The sequence below is a fragment of the Taudactylus pleione genome, unplaced genomic scaffold, assembly GCF_031769625.1.
Source record: "Taudactylus pleione unplaced genomic scaffold, aTauple2 ptg000026l, whole genome shotgun sequence".
NCBI classification, from domain to species: Eukaryota; Metazoa; Chordata; class Amphibia; order Anura; family Myobatrachidae; genus Taudactylus; species Taudactylus pleione.
In genome coordinates, this window is record NW_028284428.1 from 11,177,423 (window position 1) to 11,195,609 (window position 18,187).

Genomic DNA, 18,187 nt, shown 5'->3' on the forward strand with positions numbered 1-18,187 from the left:
ACAGTCCCATAATAGCCGCATTTTTATCAGTATGTATTTAGATGCTAAAATGTAACACACAATAATGAAAGCGCTACTACTTTATTTTGTACAACTCTCATGTAAATAACACATAATTAAAATCTATTTTCTGTCATAGAGATAGATGAATGAAGGACTTAATTTTGACATAACATCAGGTCATCTTATACACACACATTCCGCAGCACATATCATAACCCACTGCTCCATGCTCCTTCCTCACTATCTACCCCATCTGTGTCGCCCCTGTCTGTCTGCCCCTCCCCTTTAGAATGTAAGCTCTCATGAGCAGGGCCCTCGTCACTCATGTGCTTCTCCTCCCCCTACTTATAGTATAATTTACTCCTAACTCCCCACAACGGCACCTAACACATGGTTGCTCATGTCCTGCTGCTTGTGTTATGCAGCTGTGTTTATAAACCATGTCCTTGTCCTGTATTGTTTTACTACTTTTAACTGTTTTTCTTGTGTGCTCATTTATGTACTGAGTAAGGCGCTGCGGAACCTTTGTGGCGCCATATAAATAAAGGATAATAATAATAATTTACTAAAATCCGCATTTGCAATGCAGATTGTCGTATGATATTACCGACTGAATTCGCATTGCGAATTCAGGCAATATCACAGGGATTTACTACAAATCCCTTGCAGGGACTGAGCTTGCAAGAAAGCTCTGTCCCTGCGAATCCCCTCTGCACTCTAGTCACGATATTTTCGCAAAAAATACCGTGACTAGTGCCCCACGCATGCGCCGACCGGCCGTCACTGCTACCCCCCGGCGCTAAGCCCCACCCCCCGTGATCACCCCCCCACCCCCCGCGACCCCCCCTGTAGTCATCGGTGCTCCGGTGATGTCTTCCATGCCTCCGGTCAGCTGATATCCCATACTGCACTGGGACCCGATCACCTGATGACTGGGCCGCAGTGCAGCATGGGAGACCAGCTGACCGGAGGGGAGTCATCACCGGAGCCCCGACCACCGGTCCCTGGAGTCAGGTAAGTGAATTTAACTTTTTTTTTTGCAGTGTATCAGGTTGCGGTCTGTTTAGACCACACAGCTGATCACTGGGACCTGCTCCGGGCTCTGCTCTGCCTTTTAGAGCAGAGCAGAGTAGGAGTAGGAGTCCGGTAAGCGGGGGAGACCCTTGATAACGCCACCTCCAGGTGGCGTTATTATCACAGGGCTTTCCCCAGTATTTTTTTACAATTTATTTTTAGTAACTTTGGTCGGATCACATTTCCCATTACAATTGTGTGAAATGAGATCTGCTTACTAAAAATAAGTGATACTTAGGCGTTGGAGTAGAATTTTACGAATTCTACTCCAATTGCCCTGTAATAACTATAGGTGAGACTAAAATTATGTGAAAAGGGTGTGAAAATTATGTGAAAAGGGTACTAAATGTTAGTTTAGTAAAAATAATGTTAATAAATAGAGCCCATAGGGAGGTGAATTGCTGGGGGGAAGCATAATGTGTAAGGGACACTACTATTGTGGGGAATAATGTGTGATATGGGGCACTACTATTATGTGGCATAATCTGTAAAGGGAATTACTGTGTGGTATAATGTGTAAGGGACTTTACTGTGTAGTGTAAGGGGCATTACTGTGTTGCATAATGTATAAGGGATACTATTACGGCGTGGCATAATGTGTAGAATTGGTAGTACTGGTGTTCACTCTAGGTCCGGCGCCGGGTAGGGCGTCTGACCTAGAAACGGGCACTCCTGCGCTCGCCTGAAAAGGGGGCATGGTCACGAGAAAAGGGGGCGTGTCTTTAAAATGCGCCCTCTTTTCATCACTTCCCACTGGTGTGTGTTTTCAAAGTAGTAAAGAAAGTTGGGAATGTCCTAGCACTAGGAACAGTTATGGTAGGTGGCATTATTTATACAATTATTTTTATAGTGCACACATATTCTGCAGCTCTTTACATCAGTCCCTGCCCCAGTGGAGCTTACAATTTATATTTCCTACCACATGTACAATTAGCCAACCTTTATGTTTTTGGATAGTGGGAGGGAACCAATGCAAACATGGGGAGAACATACAAGCCTCACACCCATAGGGCCTTGGTGGGAATTGAACCCAAGACCTCAGTGCTGTGAGGCAGTAATGTAACCAGTACAACAACATGCTCCCCCAAAAATGATGTTATTAATTGCCCAACATGGCGTGACAAACTGTAGTTGACCAGATTTACATTAGGCCAATATTAAAGCGGTCTCTACCTCTAGGAGTCTTCTTAATATGTTCAATGCCCTGAAGTCTAAGGACATTAAAATCACCCCTATGTTTTCATTTAACATGTTAGGAGAGGCTATGTGTATTCACTCCCTTCAGAACATTTGTTCTGTTTTCAAGGAACCAGGGGCCTGAGTCAGACCTGGTCGCAAGCGCTGAGCACTCGCAACCGGGTTGATGGTGGCCCACAGCGCATGCGCACGACAGAGCCGGCTCCGTCGTGCGCATGCACGAGACCCAGCTAGCGACGGGCACTGCGTCGCTCCGGGTTTCGCAATAAAGGGGGCAAACTGTCGATGTTGAGTGACCGCTCACCCCCTTTGGTGGGCGGGCCAGGGGGGTAGCTGCCCAAACGGAGGCGTTCCCATGAGAACGACTGTCATTTGGGGGCGGCCCCACTGACATCACGAGTGATGTCAGTGGAGAGATTCCGGCTCTGTTAGAGCCGAAATTTCTCTGGGGCTTGCGGCCACGAGACCATACCACAAGGGTATTGTCGCAAGCCAGCTGGTCGCGATGGTTTTGACCATCGCGACCATCATCATGGGCGCTCGATGTAGCTGTGGGTGGTCACCCATAGCTATGCGAGTGGCCAGGAGGCCGTTCTAAAAAAAAACAAAAAACAAAAAAACCCGGCCCTGATTCAGAGCGAGCGCTCTGTCAGAGCGACCGGGTCTGAATCAGGCCCCATGTATGCAGCATACAGGTCGTCCTTCAAACATACTGGACACCACAATTGCATGTAATGACCTATACAACATATGTGGTCCGACAATTAGTCATATTATGAATATCAAATAGGGAACTTAATGAGCCTGATTTAAATTGGGTGATTCTATATATCATAACCAATCGTTCCACATTTAAAGTTACCCTTTTTATGCATGTATTTATCTAACCAAGTATCAATCAGTTTGATGTATTATTAGAACTAAAATGACTAGGTGCTAAGTATCTCTGCAAACTCATAGCTTTTTTTAAAAATGACCCTTGGTTCATATTCAAGTAGGGTAGACAGTATATTATCAGTTTTGGATGGGATAGTTCTTTTTTATAACAGCCTTCAATTAATTTGAAAAATAATTATATATAGTGATAAATTTCAAATTACATTCATCTGAAGAGTCTCCTTTTGAACTTCTAATTGAGCTACAGAGTAGGGATTCTCTATATTTATTATATGCTGCCTCAAATGCAGATATTAAGATCTCATCAGGGTAACCTTGAGCATTGATGGATTCAGTCAATTAAATTGCAGTTACGCCTCAGTCTATAATACTGGCTGTTTGGTATATTCCTTAACCAAGGACGATAGTGACAACCACGGTAGGTAAGAAAACTTTTACAGTCAACCTCTTTCTGGTAAGTAGATGTTACTATATAACCCCAACCCCCCCCCCCTCCCTGTCTGGAGCCTAACCTTAACCTCCCCCCCTCCTGCAGCCAAAGCCTAAGCCCCCCCAGGGGTGCCTAAAGCTAACAGCTACCCGGCCCCGCTGTACTTACGATTGGGATGCCAGCTGTTGGGATTCCGGCGTTGGCATCTCCAGCCATGTCGGCATTCCGTCGCCGGCCTTCCCACTCTGATTGGGATTCCGGCGCTGAAATTTCAAAAATCTGCATCCGATCCAAAACTCTGGCCGCACATAAAAGACAAAAAGACGGACAGGCAGACACGCTTTCTCGCTTATTATATACATTATAAATGATTAATTCACAAGTGGAAATAATTTAAAACTTGTAGCAGGCTGACATACCTGGAAAGATGAAATAGACTGATGTTCTGAAATATATTTATGCTGAAATATGTATATATAATGCACAAGTGGTACTAATATATGTTTTTAAACTCCTGTTCATAATAATTTTGTAAACAGTCAGATCTGATATTATTTATATTTAGTGTGTTCCAATACCATCACGTTAGTGGTCATTAAGAAATCTTTTGTATAATATAAGAAATACACCTGTTACTGTAAATTCTAATGGATATTAGAAGCCATCTTGGAATTCTGAGATCTGGATATATGGACTCAGACTGTAACTTTGTACCTTTATATGGTCACAGAACTCAGCAGCGACTTTTACTGTATATAATCAGTGTTTACATCTGGGGGTACATTAGATGCAGCAGCAGTGCTAAAAGCCCCCATCTCTGAATCAGGCCCAATGACAGAGCATTGAAAGAAATGTTTTTCACCCCTTTAAATTTGTGTTTTGGAATTTAAGTTTTTTTTTTTAGAAAATAGTTTATTGTTAGGAGAATAGCTATTTCAACAGAAATGAACATGAAAGTCATCAAGTGCACAACAAAATGGACAAATCTAAGCAATGGATGTTTGCAAGAAAAATAAATCAAATTAGGTATCAACTGTACACAAAGGAATCTGACACATACATATATATATATATAGTGGCCGGCAGAAGTTAAGGTGGAGGTCAGAAAGGGGGGCTGGAATTTTATTTATGATATGTTAGTTTTAAAAATGTCATATGTTTATAACAATGTAAATTTTTGATGACATACTGAACTACTGATGTGTCCTCATACACCTAGCCTCAATATGTCATGCCACACGAGAGAGCAGCTGTGTATCATCCTATTCACTCAAATGTGTGTCAAAAGGTCCCCATACATCTGCGACGGATCAGTCATTCCATGCCAAGTCATCACGGCTTCCGACCCGACCATCTCACATTTTCATGAAATTTGGTAGGATGATAGTCGGCATAAAGTAACTTTCATATGTAAAATTTTACCCCTCAGTGACACACGGTGTTCATGCTACAAGGTTGCAAACATGACAAAAGTCAGATTTATGCTTGCAAGGTCAACTAAATTGAATCATAACTTTGCTTCTAATTGTGGTATAACTTTTATGTTGGTCTTGTTTTGTAGCTAAGGGACCATAGTTTTCATAAAAAATTGTTTTATATTTAAATATTGACTTTTACATTTCAAGGTCATATGATGTGACCTTTGACCTTGAATATCTAATAAAGTGTATGGCTTTTTTTGTACATAAAGTATGTTATACACTTAAATACAATCTCTCTTTAGTGTAAGTTTGATTTTGGGATGCCTTTGGGAACAGGAGTAAAAAAAAATATTAAGTGAAGCAGTTGAACCCTTCTTGAACTCACCGTGCAACTGGCAAATTCAGACTTGTCTTGTAATGTCTCTCTCTGTGTTCTAGGTATGGCCATCGGTGGGTTTACATCGATGGCCACCATCGATGGTACAATAACAATCTGTGGTGAACCATCGATGGTTTGCACCACTCAGTTTGGCTGCAGCTTCTGCTTGAGAACTAGTGATACAAGACATGCTTTCCCACGGGAGGAGGCAGACAGGTCGGCATAGGGGGGAGGGGTGTGACACAGAATAGGGGGCGTGGCTTGGAATATTACTTGGCATTAAAAACAGCATTATTTTGGCCTCACCACCGCTACACAATGCTGAGATACCGGCATTGTGAAGCAGAGGGCGGGGCCATGATGACACTAGCAATACCTGCTTTTCTGTGGGGCTGGGTGCGCCAACCGATTTTCGGGAGGCTCCCAGCATTTTCGGGAGAGTAGGCAAATATGATACAAGGGACCTAAGGGCTTGATTCAGCAAGGATCGCAACTGCGATTGCGCACGCAATCAGCCGACTGATTTGTTTTGCGCATGCATGTAAAGTAGGCATGCTTCCCAGCCCCTCCAGTCCCCCTCCCCGCAATGCAGCCACAAACACCTGCAGCGGGGGGGGGGGGGCTGATGACTGCTTCACAATGATGAAAATCTCGGCATTGTGTAGCGGGACGGGGCCACAATGACGCGATCGCATGCTCACGCCCCCAGCTCCGCCACTCTGCTAAGCCGACCTGGCTGCTTCCTCGCGGAGGGGGGCAGCCAAGATGTCGGCAAGTATGGTTTGAATGCCGTTGCATGGGTAAGCATAAACTATCCACTGCATTGCCATACGCAGGTTGTGTACTCACTGCGTGCGATGAGGTTAGCAATTCCTGAGTACCGATGGTTTTGCAGTCTTGTGGATGTGTGTAAGGTAAGGTGGGCGTCCTTATGTTTGCTGCGACGGCATAGCGATCACAGAGAATTAGCATATCATCGCAGTGAGACTGAGTGCGTAATCGCTATTGCATTTGCAGTTGCGATCTGTAATGAATCATGCCCAAAGACAGTTTACCGGAAAGGTTCCAAAACTCAGGGCCTGATTCAGAGACGGACGCTCTGAACGAGCGCTCGCTCTGAATCAGGGCGTTTTCTTTTTTGTTCGGCCTCCTGGCCGCTCGCATAGCTGTGGGTGACCACCCACAGCTATTGCGAGCGGTTAGGTTGATGGTCGCGATGGTCAAGACCATCGGGCTTGCGACGAGACCCTTGTGGCAGGGTCTCGTGGCCGCAAGCCCCAGAGAGCTTCTGGCTCTAATAGAGCCGGAAGCTCTCCCACTGACATCACTGGTGATGTCAGTGGGGCCGCCCCCAAACGGCAGGCGTTCCTTCGGAAACGCCTCCGTTTGGCCAGCCACCCCCCTGCACGTCTACCAAATGGAGCGAGCTGTAAATCACCATCGACAGCTCGCCACCTTTGGTGCGAGCTCCGGAGTGACGGAGCACCTGTTACTAGCCGGGTCTCGCGCATGCGCACGACTGAGCCGGCTCCGTCGTGCGAATGCCCAGTGGGCAAACATCGACCCGGTTGCGAGCACTCAGCACTCGCTGAGTCTGAATCAGGGGTCTGAATCAGGCCCTCAGTCCTCAGAGCAACCTAACAGTCCAGTTTTTAGGGATATCCATGCTTGACCACAGGTGACTTAATTAGTACTTCAGTCAGTTTGAATTATCCATGGTTGAGCACAGGTGGTTATCTCTAAAACCTGAACTGTTGGGGGGCCTTGAGGGCCATGGGACTGATTCAGACCCGCTCGCGAGCGCATAGCACTCGCAAGTGGGCCGATGTTTGGCCCCTGCACATGCGCCGCATCCGGCGTACGCATGCGCGAGCGACAGCAGGTCCGTCGCTCCGGGGCTCACTACGAGACGGGGCGACTGTCGATGTTGATTGACAGCTCGCCTTATTTTGTAGGCGGGGACTGGGGTGGCTGCACAAACGCAGGCGGTCCCTTAGGAACTATCCACTGACGGACGCTCCATCGCTAGGGGTCTCGCAGCAGACAGGGCGAGCTGTCGATGGTGAGTGACAGCTCGCCCCATGTGGGAGGCGGACAGGGGGCATGCCTGCTCAAACGGAGGCGTTCCCACCAGAACGCTTGCCTTTTGGGGGCGACCTCACTGAGATTGCTGATGATGATCGAGCAGGAAGCTCCCTGGGGCTTACGAATGCCCAGACCCAACCTTAGGGTCTGGTCGTAAGCCCCGATGGTCGCGATGGTCTTGACCATCGCGACCATCACCCATGTCGGTCACTAGAGCTGTGGGTGTTAACCCACAGCTTAGCGATCGACAAGGAGGCGGTCGTTCAGGATGCAAGCGGCCGCCCTGATTCAGAGCGACCGCTTGCAACTAACGACCACCTCTGAATGAGGTCCTCAGTGCTGCAGCCCATTTGATATTGAAAGACCTAGCAGCAGTAGAAAACAATTAAGGAAGGAATTAAGGAAGATGCTACCATGGATGATTAAATACAGCCACATGTCAATAGTGATCAAATGATTTGTGATAACTGTAGGAAACAAATTAAAAGGGATTCTTTAACTGACTGTACAATGCCGGTACTGTCAGCATTGTGTAGCAGGGGCGTGGCCGCGATGACGCAATCGCGAAGTCATGCCTCCCCATCCTGCCCCTAAATTCGTGTCACCTCCCCTGCTGTGCCGATCTGACTGCCTCCTCCCAGAAGAGGTAGCCAGATTGTCGGCAACTCTGTGGTGACTGTTGATGGAAAACCACCGATGGACATCCCAAGAATACAGAGAGATACTGCAAGACAAGTCTAAACTTACCAGATGCATGGTTAGTGCAAGAAGGGTTCAACTGCTTTACTTAATATTTTTTTTAATCCTGTTCCCAAAAGCATCCCAAAATCAAACTTATACCAAAGAGAGATTGTATTTAAGTGTATAACATACTTTATGTACAAAATAATTAAACATACACTTTTTTTTTTTCTAGATATTCAAGGTCAAAGGTCACATCATGTGACCTTAAAATGTAAAAGTCAATATTTAAATATGAAAACTATGGTCCCTTAGCTTCAAAACAAGACCAACATGAAAGTTCTACCACAATTAGAAACAAAGGCCCTCATTCAGAGCCACTCGCTAGCGGCAGTACGCTCGTTCCGAGCGATGTTCGCACATCTGCGCATGCGTACGGTTTTTAGTACGCATGCGCGAACCAGTCAGTGCGGCCGAAAATCGTTGGTACGCAATATAGCGAGGGCCTGCTATTTTGAGTGACAGAATGAGGCGTATGTGGGTGGTAACAGGGGAAGGTGCTTGAAAACGGGGAGTGGAGATCCGAACGCAGGCGTGCTTAAAGGTCAAAACGGGCGTTTTAAGGGAGTGCATAATTAATACAGCAGCGTCATTGCCCACGTCACTTGGTTTTTTTTAACTCAGAACTGCTCGCAAAATAGCGGTTAAAACACCAACCACAAGAATAGCGAGCAGTTCATACACTGTACGATGTACTCGATTAATCTAATAAATAGCGGACATGACGTATGGTGCGTGCGGCCAGGGGGCGTTTTTATCAAAAAAACGAGCGTATGTTTTGCTCGCTCGTTCAGACTTAGAGGTGGGAACAGACTGCAATTTGCGAACGGATCATTTGAATAGCCACCCCTTGTTTTTGAACGAACGACCACAAATAGCGAACGGCTCTGAATCAGGCCCAAAGTTCTGATTCGTTTTAGTTGACCTTGCAAGCATAAATTTGACATATTTTACATTTTGACATATGAAAGTTACTTTATGCCGTTTATCATCCTACCAAATTTCTTGAAAATGTGAGATGGTCGGGTTGAAAAGTTACTTTTTCGTAATGATTTGGCAGGGAATGACGATGGGATCGGAAACGCCGATCTGCCGGTCGGAAATGCAGACCGGCCGACATCGATGTTCCGTGATGGGACCCAGCATATCTGGATCGCCGCATTGCGGCAATCAGTCTCTGATGGTTGGGGGCCTTTAGTTGCAATTGGATCTGACAACCATCTTCACGAGACTGCACTGATTAAATTAATATGCAACACTTGTATATCTGTGTGCGTCTGAGGGAATGATTCAGAAATGTACGGTAATGGCATCTAAGCTGCGATCCCATACACAGGTGTTGTGCGAACATATGCAAATGTGACAGTCACAGAGACCTCGTGCACCCAGAAGGGCTGTTTGGCGTGACTGCAGCAATAGTGTATGACACATCTGTATTTAGAATATGTCTACTTTTATATAGGGATATATGAATACCATTTTATAAACTTCCGTGTACTGTAGATACACCGCTCCAGTTAGCATGTGAGAGCTGTAGCTCTTAATTTAGATGTATGCGCAGTTTGCCGATAATCGCTCTACTGCGTAAATATTGTCATTGAGTACATTTCTGAATCAGGCCCTGAGTCTGAATCTGTACACGAAGCACAAAGGAACTTGGCATGAAAAAAAGCCTTGTCCACTGCAGCGTGACACTGTACCATAGCATGTCGCATGCAGATACAGCCGCAGTCGCACACAGAATATATTTATGCTGCATATCATTTGAATTAGCATAAGCTGTTTGTGTGTCCTATTCGCATCGCTTTGTGAATAAGACGCATTGTAAGGGAAGAATTTGCGTTGCATGAAAAGATTCATGGCGCTACCGATTCACGCCACCGAATGGCGCGATTAGAAGCAGTGTTTAATGCGCAAGGAGGCTAAATGTATGTGGACACATCTGTATATATTATTTAGCTCGGCAGTGACATATCTAGGGCGGGGTAAGCAGGGCACGTGCCGTGGGCGCTGCAGCAGTCCCTGTAGAGGGGGGCGCCGCCGGCCAGGGCAGTAAATTTGGCACCGCCGAGTATTTGTTTACTACTGAGTCTTACTACTGAGTCGGTAGCCTTCCTGCCTCCCTCTTGTCTTCTGTTCCAGTGGATGCTCTCCTGCTGCCTCCGTCCTCTGTTCTGCTGCTGGCATCTAAGATTAGTTCCGGATCTGATATACAGTCAGGTGCATAAATATTGGGACATTGACAGAATTTTCATATTTTGGCCTCTATTCACCACCACAATGGCTTTGAAATGAAACAAACAAGATGTGGTTTAACTGCAGACTTTCAGATTTAATTTGAGGATAATTACATCCAAATCAGGTGAACGGTGTAGGAATTACAACGGTTTCTACATGTGCCTCCCACTTTTTAAGGGGCAAAAAGTAATGGGACAAACTAAACAATCCTAAATCTAACTTTCACTTTTTAATACTTTGTTGCAAATCCTTTGCAGGCAAACGCATAGACATCACCAGACGCTGGGTTTCATCCCTGGTGATGCTCTGCCAGGCCTCTACTGCAAATGTCTTCAGTTCCTGCTTGTTCTTGGAGCATTTACCCTTCAGTTTTGTCTTCATCAAGTGAAATGCATGCTCAATCGGATTCAGGTCAGGGGATTGACTTGGCCATTGCATAACATTCCACTTATTAGCCTTAAAAAACTCTTTGGTTGCTTTTGCAGTATGCTTCGGGTTATTTTCCATCTGCACTGTGAAGCGCCGTCCAATGAGTTCTGAACATTTGACTAAATATGAGCATATAATATTGCCCGAAACACTTCAGAATTCATTCTGCTGCTTTTATCAGCAATCACATCATCAATAAATACAAGGGAACCAGTTCCATTGGCAGCCATACATGCCCATACCATGACACTACCACCACCATGCTTCACTGATGCGGTGGTATGTTTTGGATCATGAGCAGTTCCTTTCCTTCTCTATACTCTTCTCTTCCCATCACTCTTGTACAAGTTGATCTTTGTCTCATCTGTCCATAGGATTTGTTCCAGAACTGTAATGGCTTTTTTAGATGTTACAAACTCAAATCTGGTCTTCCTGTTTTTGTGGCTCACCAATGGTTTACATCTTGTGGTGAGCCCTCTATATTCACTCTTGTGAAGTCTTCTCTTGATTGTTGACTTTGACACATATACACCTACGTCCTGGAGAGTGTTCTTGATTTGGCCAACTGTTTTCTTCACCAGGGAAATAATTCTTCTGTCATCCACCACAGTTGTTTTTCCGTGGTCTTCCGGGTCTTTTTGTGTTGCTGAGCTCTCCGGTGCGCTCTTTCTTTTTAAGAATGTTCCAAACAGTTTTTGTTTTGATTTTTCAGCCTAATGATGGCTTGCTTCACTAATAGTGACAGCTCTTTGGATCTCATATTGAGAGCCGACAGCAACTGATTCCAAATGCAAATGTCACATCTATAATCAACTACAGATCTTTTACCTGCTTAATTGATAATGAAATAGCCCACACCTGTCCATGAAATAGCTTTTGAGTTGATAGTCCCATTACTTTTGGCCCCTTAAAAAGTGGGAGGCACATATAGACACCGTTGTAATTCCTACACCGTTCACCTGATTTGGATGTAATTACCCTAAATTAAATCTGAAAGTCTGCAGTTAAAGCACATCTTGTTTGTTTCATTTCAAAGCCATTGTGGTGGTGAATAGAGGCCAAAATATGAAAATTCTGTCAATGTCCCAATATTTATGCACCGGAGTGTAAATAGGATCTGTATGAAGTTATGAACAGACTGCTGCTGATATCTCTCCCTATAATCACAAGAATGCCAGTCATTGCTATATGGGAGCTGTCATTGTACAATGGTAATGACTGCTGCTAGTTGTGTGTTAGAGAAGGCGGGTCATACTTACAGACTTTTACTAAATCCTTTCCAGGAGCAGGGGCCAGAATGTGCGGCTCTCACATTCAGGGGGCGGGGCCAGAATACAGCCGTCATTCGGTCCCATCCCCTTTCACAGGAAAAGCCAGCGATTCACGGGTCCGCGAGGAGGGAGCTGGGCTAAATGGCACGATTCGCGTCATTTAGCTCCACCCCCTCTCTACGGACTCGCAAATTTCTCATAAAATCTCCCCATCCTGCCCACTTCACTGGGAAGCGGGATATCTGCCTACTCTTTCAGGGGTGCTGGGGGCTAACCGAGAAATTGGAAGTAGACAAGTATGCGCTGTGTGCATAGAAAGGGAATGTACACACTGGCGTCACAAGGGGGGTGCGGGCTGCACCCGGGTGTCACCAGCCCAGGGGTGACACCAAAGTGCTGGCTCCCCCACAGTGACAGGAGCCGGGTGCTGCATTACACTTGGCTCTTAGCACAGTGAGGGAGCCGGCACTTCACACAGGCTGGTGCCCGAGGCCAGCCTGCACCTCCCACACTTTAATGGTAAATATGCAATTACATGCCTAATATTTGACTTGCCTAGCTGAAGCCTGCTACTTATATTTTATTTGCAATATACTATGTACTGTACAAATCATTAGTACTGAAATCCCCTATAGCCTTTAGAAATCACACTAAACCAAAGGGTAGTTCAAAGTTTGGCTTGCATCTTGCATGCACATTGCCAATGGAAGAGCTTATACAGAGGTAACATCAATTAGCCTGAGGCAGCAGTGCACGCTAGTGGTCGGGAATCTGCGCACATACCTGACCCGTGTAATGGTTAGCATTACTGCCTCACAGCACTGAGGTCCTGGGTTCGATTCCCACCAAGTTAACCCTAGTGTGTATGTGTATGCGCATGTGATAGGGAATAATAGAGTGTAAGCTCCACTATGGCAGGGACTGATGTTACCAGGTATTTATATAGCGCACACATATTCCGCAGCGCTTTACAGAGAATATTTGGCATATTCTCTGTAAAGCGCTGCGGAATATGTGTGCGCTATATAAATACCTGGTAATAAGTATAATAAATAATAATTAGACTCAGCGCCCCGGAGTAGGTCTCTCCAACATCTGCGAGTAACTTATGAGGAAGACTTATATTTTGCCTCCTCGTCTCTTACCACCATTTCACCCTAGCCCCCCGGCTACTGAATCCACAGCTGAGGACAATCTATACCAGGGCCTGACAGATGTGTTTATTATTGAAAGTACATACTTTTAGTAGTACTTAGTATTTATCCTTGGACTAGACTTGAATAAGGTTGTTAAATAAAGGTCTTTATAATATATATAATATACAATATATACACATTTACAGCACCAGAAGATATTTTGGTCTAAAACCTCTTTATGAACTGTGAGATAGGATAAATGTCATTTTAAAATATTTAGGGGTCTATGTACTAATAATCACAGAACTGCCGAGATTAGGTATCCATATCGCAAGGGATGTTTTCATTCCCTTCCGTTTCTCAATTTGCCCTGGGCGCCGAAAGCCCTAGTTATGCCTCTGCAGCTCAGTTATACACAGCTTTTGATATATATGTGAATATAAAGGGTATTTATAAGAGGTATTTTGGCAAAAGTGACACAATAGAGATAGCAGTGTTATGATGATGGTGACAATGCTTTTTAATGTACTTTTTAGTACAAAGTACACGTAAAAATGAATAGATTAAATATTCTATCAATCTATCATCAACAGTAATAGTGAGGTGATTATATATGATCTGTATATGTGTCACAGGTTCCTATCTTAGGTATTGTCAACTCCAGTAAAATTGATTATACATTTTTTCCACCAAAAACCCAGGTCCGATCAGTGTTTTCAGACATGGTTCCAACCCATGTCAGACACCGTTTACACAGCACCATTGATCTGGGTTATTCTCTGGTCAGCCCCGTTCACACTGAACCTGGGTCTGCCCTGCTAAACTTGACTGCTCCACAACCACAAATCAGCTCATTTTAGGCATGACCCAGGTCGGATAACCCGGGTTGCGCTGTTTACACTGCACCATTACCCAGGTACATCATGGGTCCAACCCTGGTAGCTACCTGGGTTGGATTGCTGGGTGAATTGACCAGGGTTATATTTCAGGGACACTTTTACAATGAGCTGCGACCTGGTTAGACCCAGCAATAACCCAAGTTTTTGCTCTGGTGTAAAAGGGGTATTAGTGTGATGGAAAGACAGCTTTCCAAAGGCTTGGCTCTTGTTAGTTAATGGCTCCCAGGAGTGAATGGAGACAGAGGGTGGGCTACATTACCATCCAGACAGCAGGCAGATTTTCAGTTACAGCTGCAAGGTGTAAATAAATGATTGTGTTAGTTGGACAGAGGCAGGAATCTAATGCAGAGAGAGAGAGAGATATCTATATTCCTTGTAGTTAGACAAACTTGCTTATACCTGTGGTGTCTATGGGTTGGACACTAGGTCCCCACATAAATCAAGAGGACAGGCTCATATTTAATTGGTCATTGTAAATTATTTATAGATTCTGTCCATGTTGGCATGATGGCATCATGTACATTTGTCAGCTACACATTCATGCTGTGGATCCCCCATTCCCCCATACCGCAATGGTTCGGTCTTTTGGTTTTATATGTGGTGACTGTGGATGCCATTGGAGTAGTCTAAATTTATTGTCATGTTCATAATATACTTATAGAGAGAGAGAGAGATGGGACAGATCTAGGTGGTAAGTATGGAAGCAGGATGGAGGGAGTGGAGACTGGCAGGTCGGAGAGGGGCCGGACAGAGCAGCAAAGCAGAGAGGGGGAGTGTGGGGGTAGACTGAGGTGACCCTAGTGTATACAAACCGGCCACCTCAGTCTGTCCCCTACCTCCAGCGGCTGTGTACTTACTAGTTCCCAGCAGGTCCTCCATCCCTTTGACTAGAGTCTTTCCTGTCACTGCAATGGGAGTCATTGAAGGCTTCCGCTGTGCATGCATGTCGAAGACGAGACAGACTTTAGCCAATTGTATAGATGTTATCGTTGTTTTTAGGACTTGAAAAATAGGATTTATTTAATGCTAGGCATTTTAAAAACATTAATCAAATCCTCCTTTTCATGGTTATTAATTTAGCTTTAAGTGCAGAGAAAAATAGTAACTGTTCTGTTTAAGATAATTTCCACCATTCCACAAACACAAATTGGATGATAATGTTACGTTTTGATGATTATATTGCCAGTTATTACTCTGCTCAATAACAACTTCAAGATTTGTTTTTCCTCCAAACTACAAACAGATTTTATCTTCTCTTTCACAATTAAGCATGCATTATGGTTCATGTAGTCTACTTAAATGTTATGGTCCAGACATTTCTGGAAAAACCCAAAAAACAACAGAAATGTAACCGTGTTGGCATTAGAAATTTAAATTGATTCTTTGCCATCATAAGAGATATGGTAGTGTATCTAATTATCAGCGCCATATTATATATATATATATATATATATATATATATGATTTGGTAAACGTAATAAAAAAATGTTTAATATAACCTGATCTAAAACAATATATAGAAAAAAAATTACAGTTAGATATGGAAAATATATGGATATGGCTAATGATGGTATACAGTTGTGTGCATGGATGAAGTAAATATTGACCGTTTAAAAATAAGACTAAATATAGTAGAATACAAATAAGATAAAATACAGTAAATACAATACAATAGATCTGTCCCAGTTAATTTGAACAGATGTCTGTTTGTAGGACAATAAAATTAGCAGTAAATTAGCAGTGTGTTGACATAGGAAAAAGTAGAACGTCAGCTTAATAGGTGCAATGCTGTAATTCAAAGGACAGTCATATTCACTATTGTAGCAATGCGTATTCATTTGTATCTTTGTCAGAGATACAATGACAGCTAGTGATGGTAGCTGTGTTTGGTTCACTGTATCAGATTCCGTAAAAATAGTCTTTAGGTGCATGCACCTCCTACCTCCTCCTGCTGTGCTGTTTGCTTCTTAGGTGTTTGTTTGGCACAATCGCGTGCCGCCGGTGTTGTTACTCCTGGGGTCCGTGCGGCAAGTAGAGGGGGGCGTGGCCTTTTTAATGCGTTTCACCCGCTGAATGGTGTGCAGGCTTCCTCAGCGCTGTGTTGGTCTGTTGCTTGAAAGGATTCTCTATTTAAATGCATGTATGGCTCCTCCTTAATTATTCATTAGGATCCAGGCTGGGGTTGTTTGTAGTGATGGGTTCTCTCATTCCTTATAACAAATGTTGATTGCCTGCTCTGCAGCGTGCAGCCTGTGATTCACAGATTGTGTGGAAAGCCCCCGGTGTAGAGGCCATCAGGCTGTCATCTTTACCATCATGTTTAAAGTTATAAATGACGCTCAGTTCCACTAGTGATACTACTAGCAGCGGATTTATTGAATTTTTCAAATAAAGATAACATATACATATCATACAAAATATATATGACAAACATATTTTATATACGTTCTTTGGGTAAGATAGCTTACATTGATCAATGTTTGGTGTAATTACACCTTTGAACGCCACATCCGTGAACAAATATTCAAGAGTAAATTGTACAATACCGAAAAAAAACAGTCGACAAGGGGAAAGGAGGGAGGTAAAGGGGAATGAAAATAAAAATTAAAAACACAGGAGAAAAATCTTGATCATAAAAAAAAAAAATATGAAAAAATCATAAGAGTATCTATATAGCTATCTCGTATATCCTGGGTACGTTGGTATAAAGTAGATTAAGTACTTAAAACTAATTGTCGGAGAAGAAACCATTCTGTATTTTCAAAAATGTTAAATACGCTAGATTCAGAGTTACAATCTAATATATCAATAAAGACTCCCCATCTACGATAGAAGCGGCGGATCCCAGTTTCTACTTCTGGAACAGAGGAGTAAAGGTCAAAATACATTAATTGGAGAAGGTCCTGTTTCACCTCGGAGATAGAGGGTCTGGATCGTGAGATCCAATGTCGTAAAATCACTTTTTTCGCCACAGTTACTGCAATATTGAGGAATGGAATTAATTGTGTTAAAGACGGTCCAGAGGTCCAAGAAGCAAAGTTGGCAAACAACAATGCTATTGGGTCTGGAGTTAGTTTTAAGCCAAATAATTTATTAAAATATGCAATCAATTTATTCCAGAATTTCTTTATCACCCCGCATTCCCAGAAGCAATGTATAAATGTCGCTCTGGAATGGGCACATTTTCTACAGACTCCGGTCTCCGAGGGAATCATAAAAGAGCGTTGATGAAGAGCAATATACGCTCTATTAATAACTTTAATGTGTACTTCTTGTAAAGAAGATGAATTTAAAAATTTTAACGTGGTATCAAGCTTGTGAAGAAAAACCCTTTCAGATTCAATGATGGGAAGGTCTGAGCCCCATGCTTTTACTGGTTTATTCCATATTTTAGGGAATGCAGGGCTAATCAATTCTTTATAAAGACTGCCAGTCTTAGAGGTTATCTTAGTCAACAACCCTATTAGTGTCATCAGGAAGTCTGGACCCCCCGGGGTCCCATAAGGTGCAGGAATCGATTGTACAAAATATCTAATCTGAATATAACTGAAAAAATAAGACTGAGGAATGTCAATCTTGCATCGTAATTCCGAGAATATGAGTAATTTGCCCCCAGGGTCAAACATATCTGCTGTCGAACAAATCCCTTTACTTCGCAGGCGCAGAAATGTCGCATTTTCCAAAGCTGGTACAAATTGTGGATTTCCCCAAAAAGGGATATATTTTGAATGTCTAGGGTTTCTTTTAAGAGTTTTGTTTATCACCCACCAGGCTAAATAGGTGTCGTGAAACATTATATTTTGTAATATAATTGGAGGTATATTTATTTTGGGAGAATGCAACCAGGCCCCTGGCGAATATGGGGTTAACAATGCACAATCCAGGGGATAACGTATATATACTGCGATTAAGCAATCAATCAAGAATGTATCTGAAATGAATAGCATTAGTAAAATGGGTCAAGTCAGGAAAATTTAGATCACCTTG

At 43.6% G+C, this 18,187-nt stretch overlaps 1 protein-coding gene across 6 annotated transcripts in view; it reads left to right on the top strand.

The window, feature by feature from the left end:
- The window catches only part of ADGRG2 (adhesion G protein-coupled receptor G2), a 278,970-nt gene that overhangs the window by 60,166 nt on the left and 200,617 nt on the right, over positions 1 to 18,187 (top strand). The window lies entirely within an intron of this gene.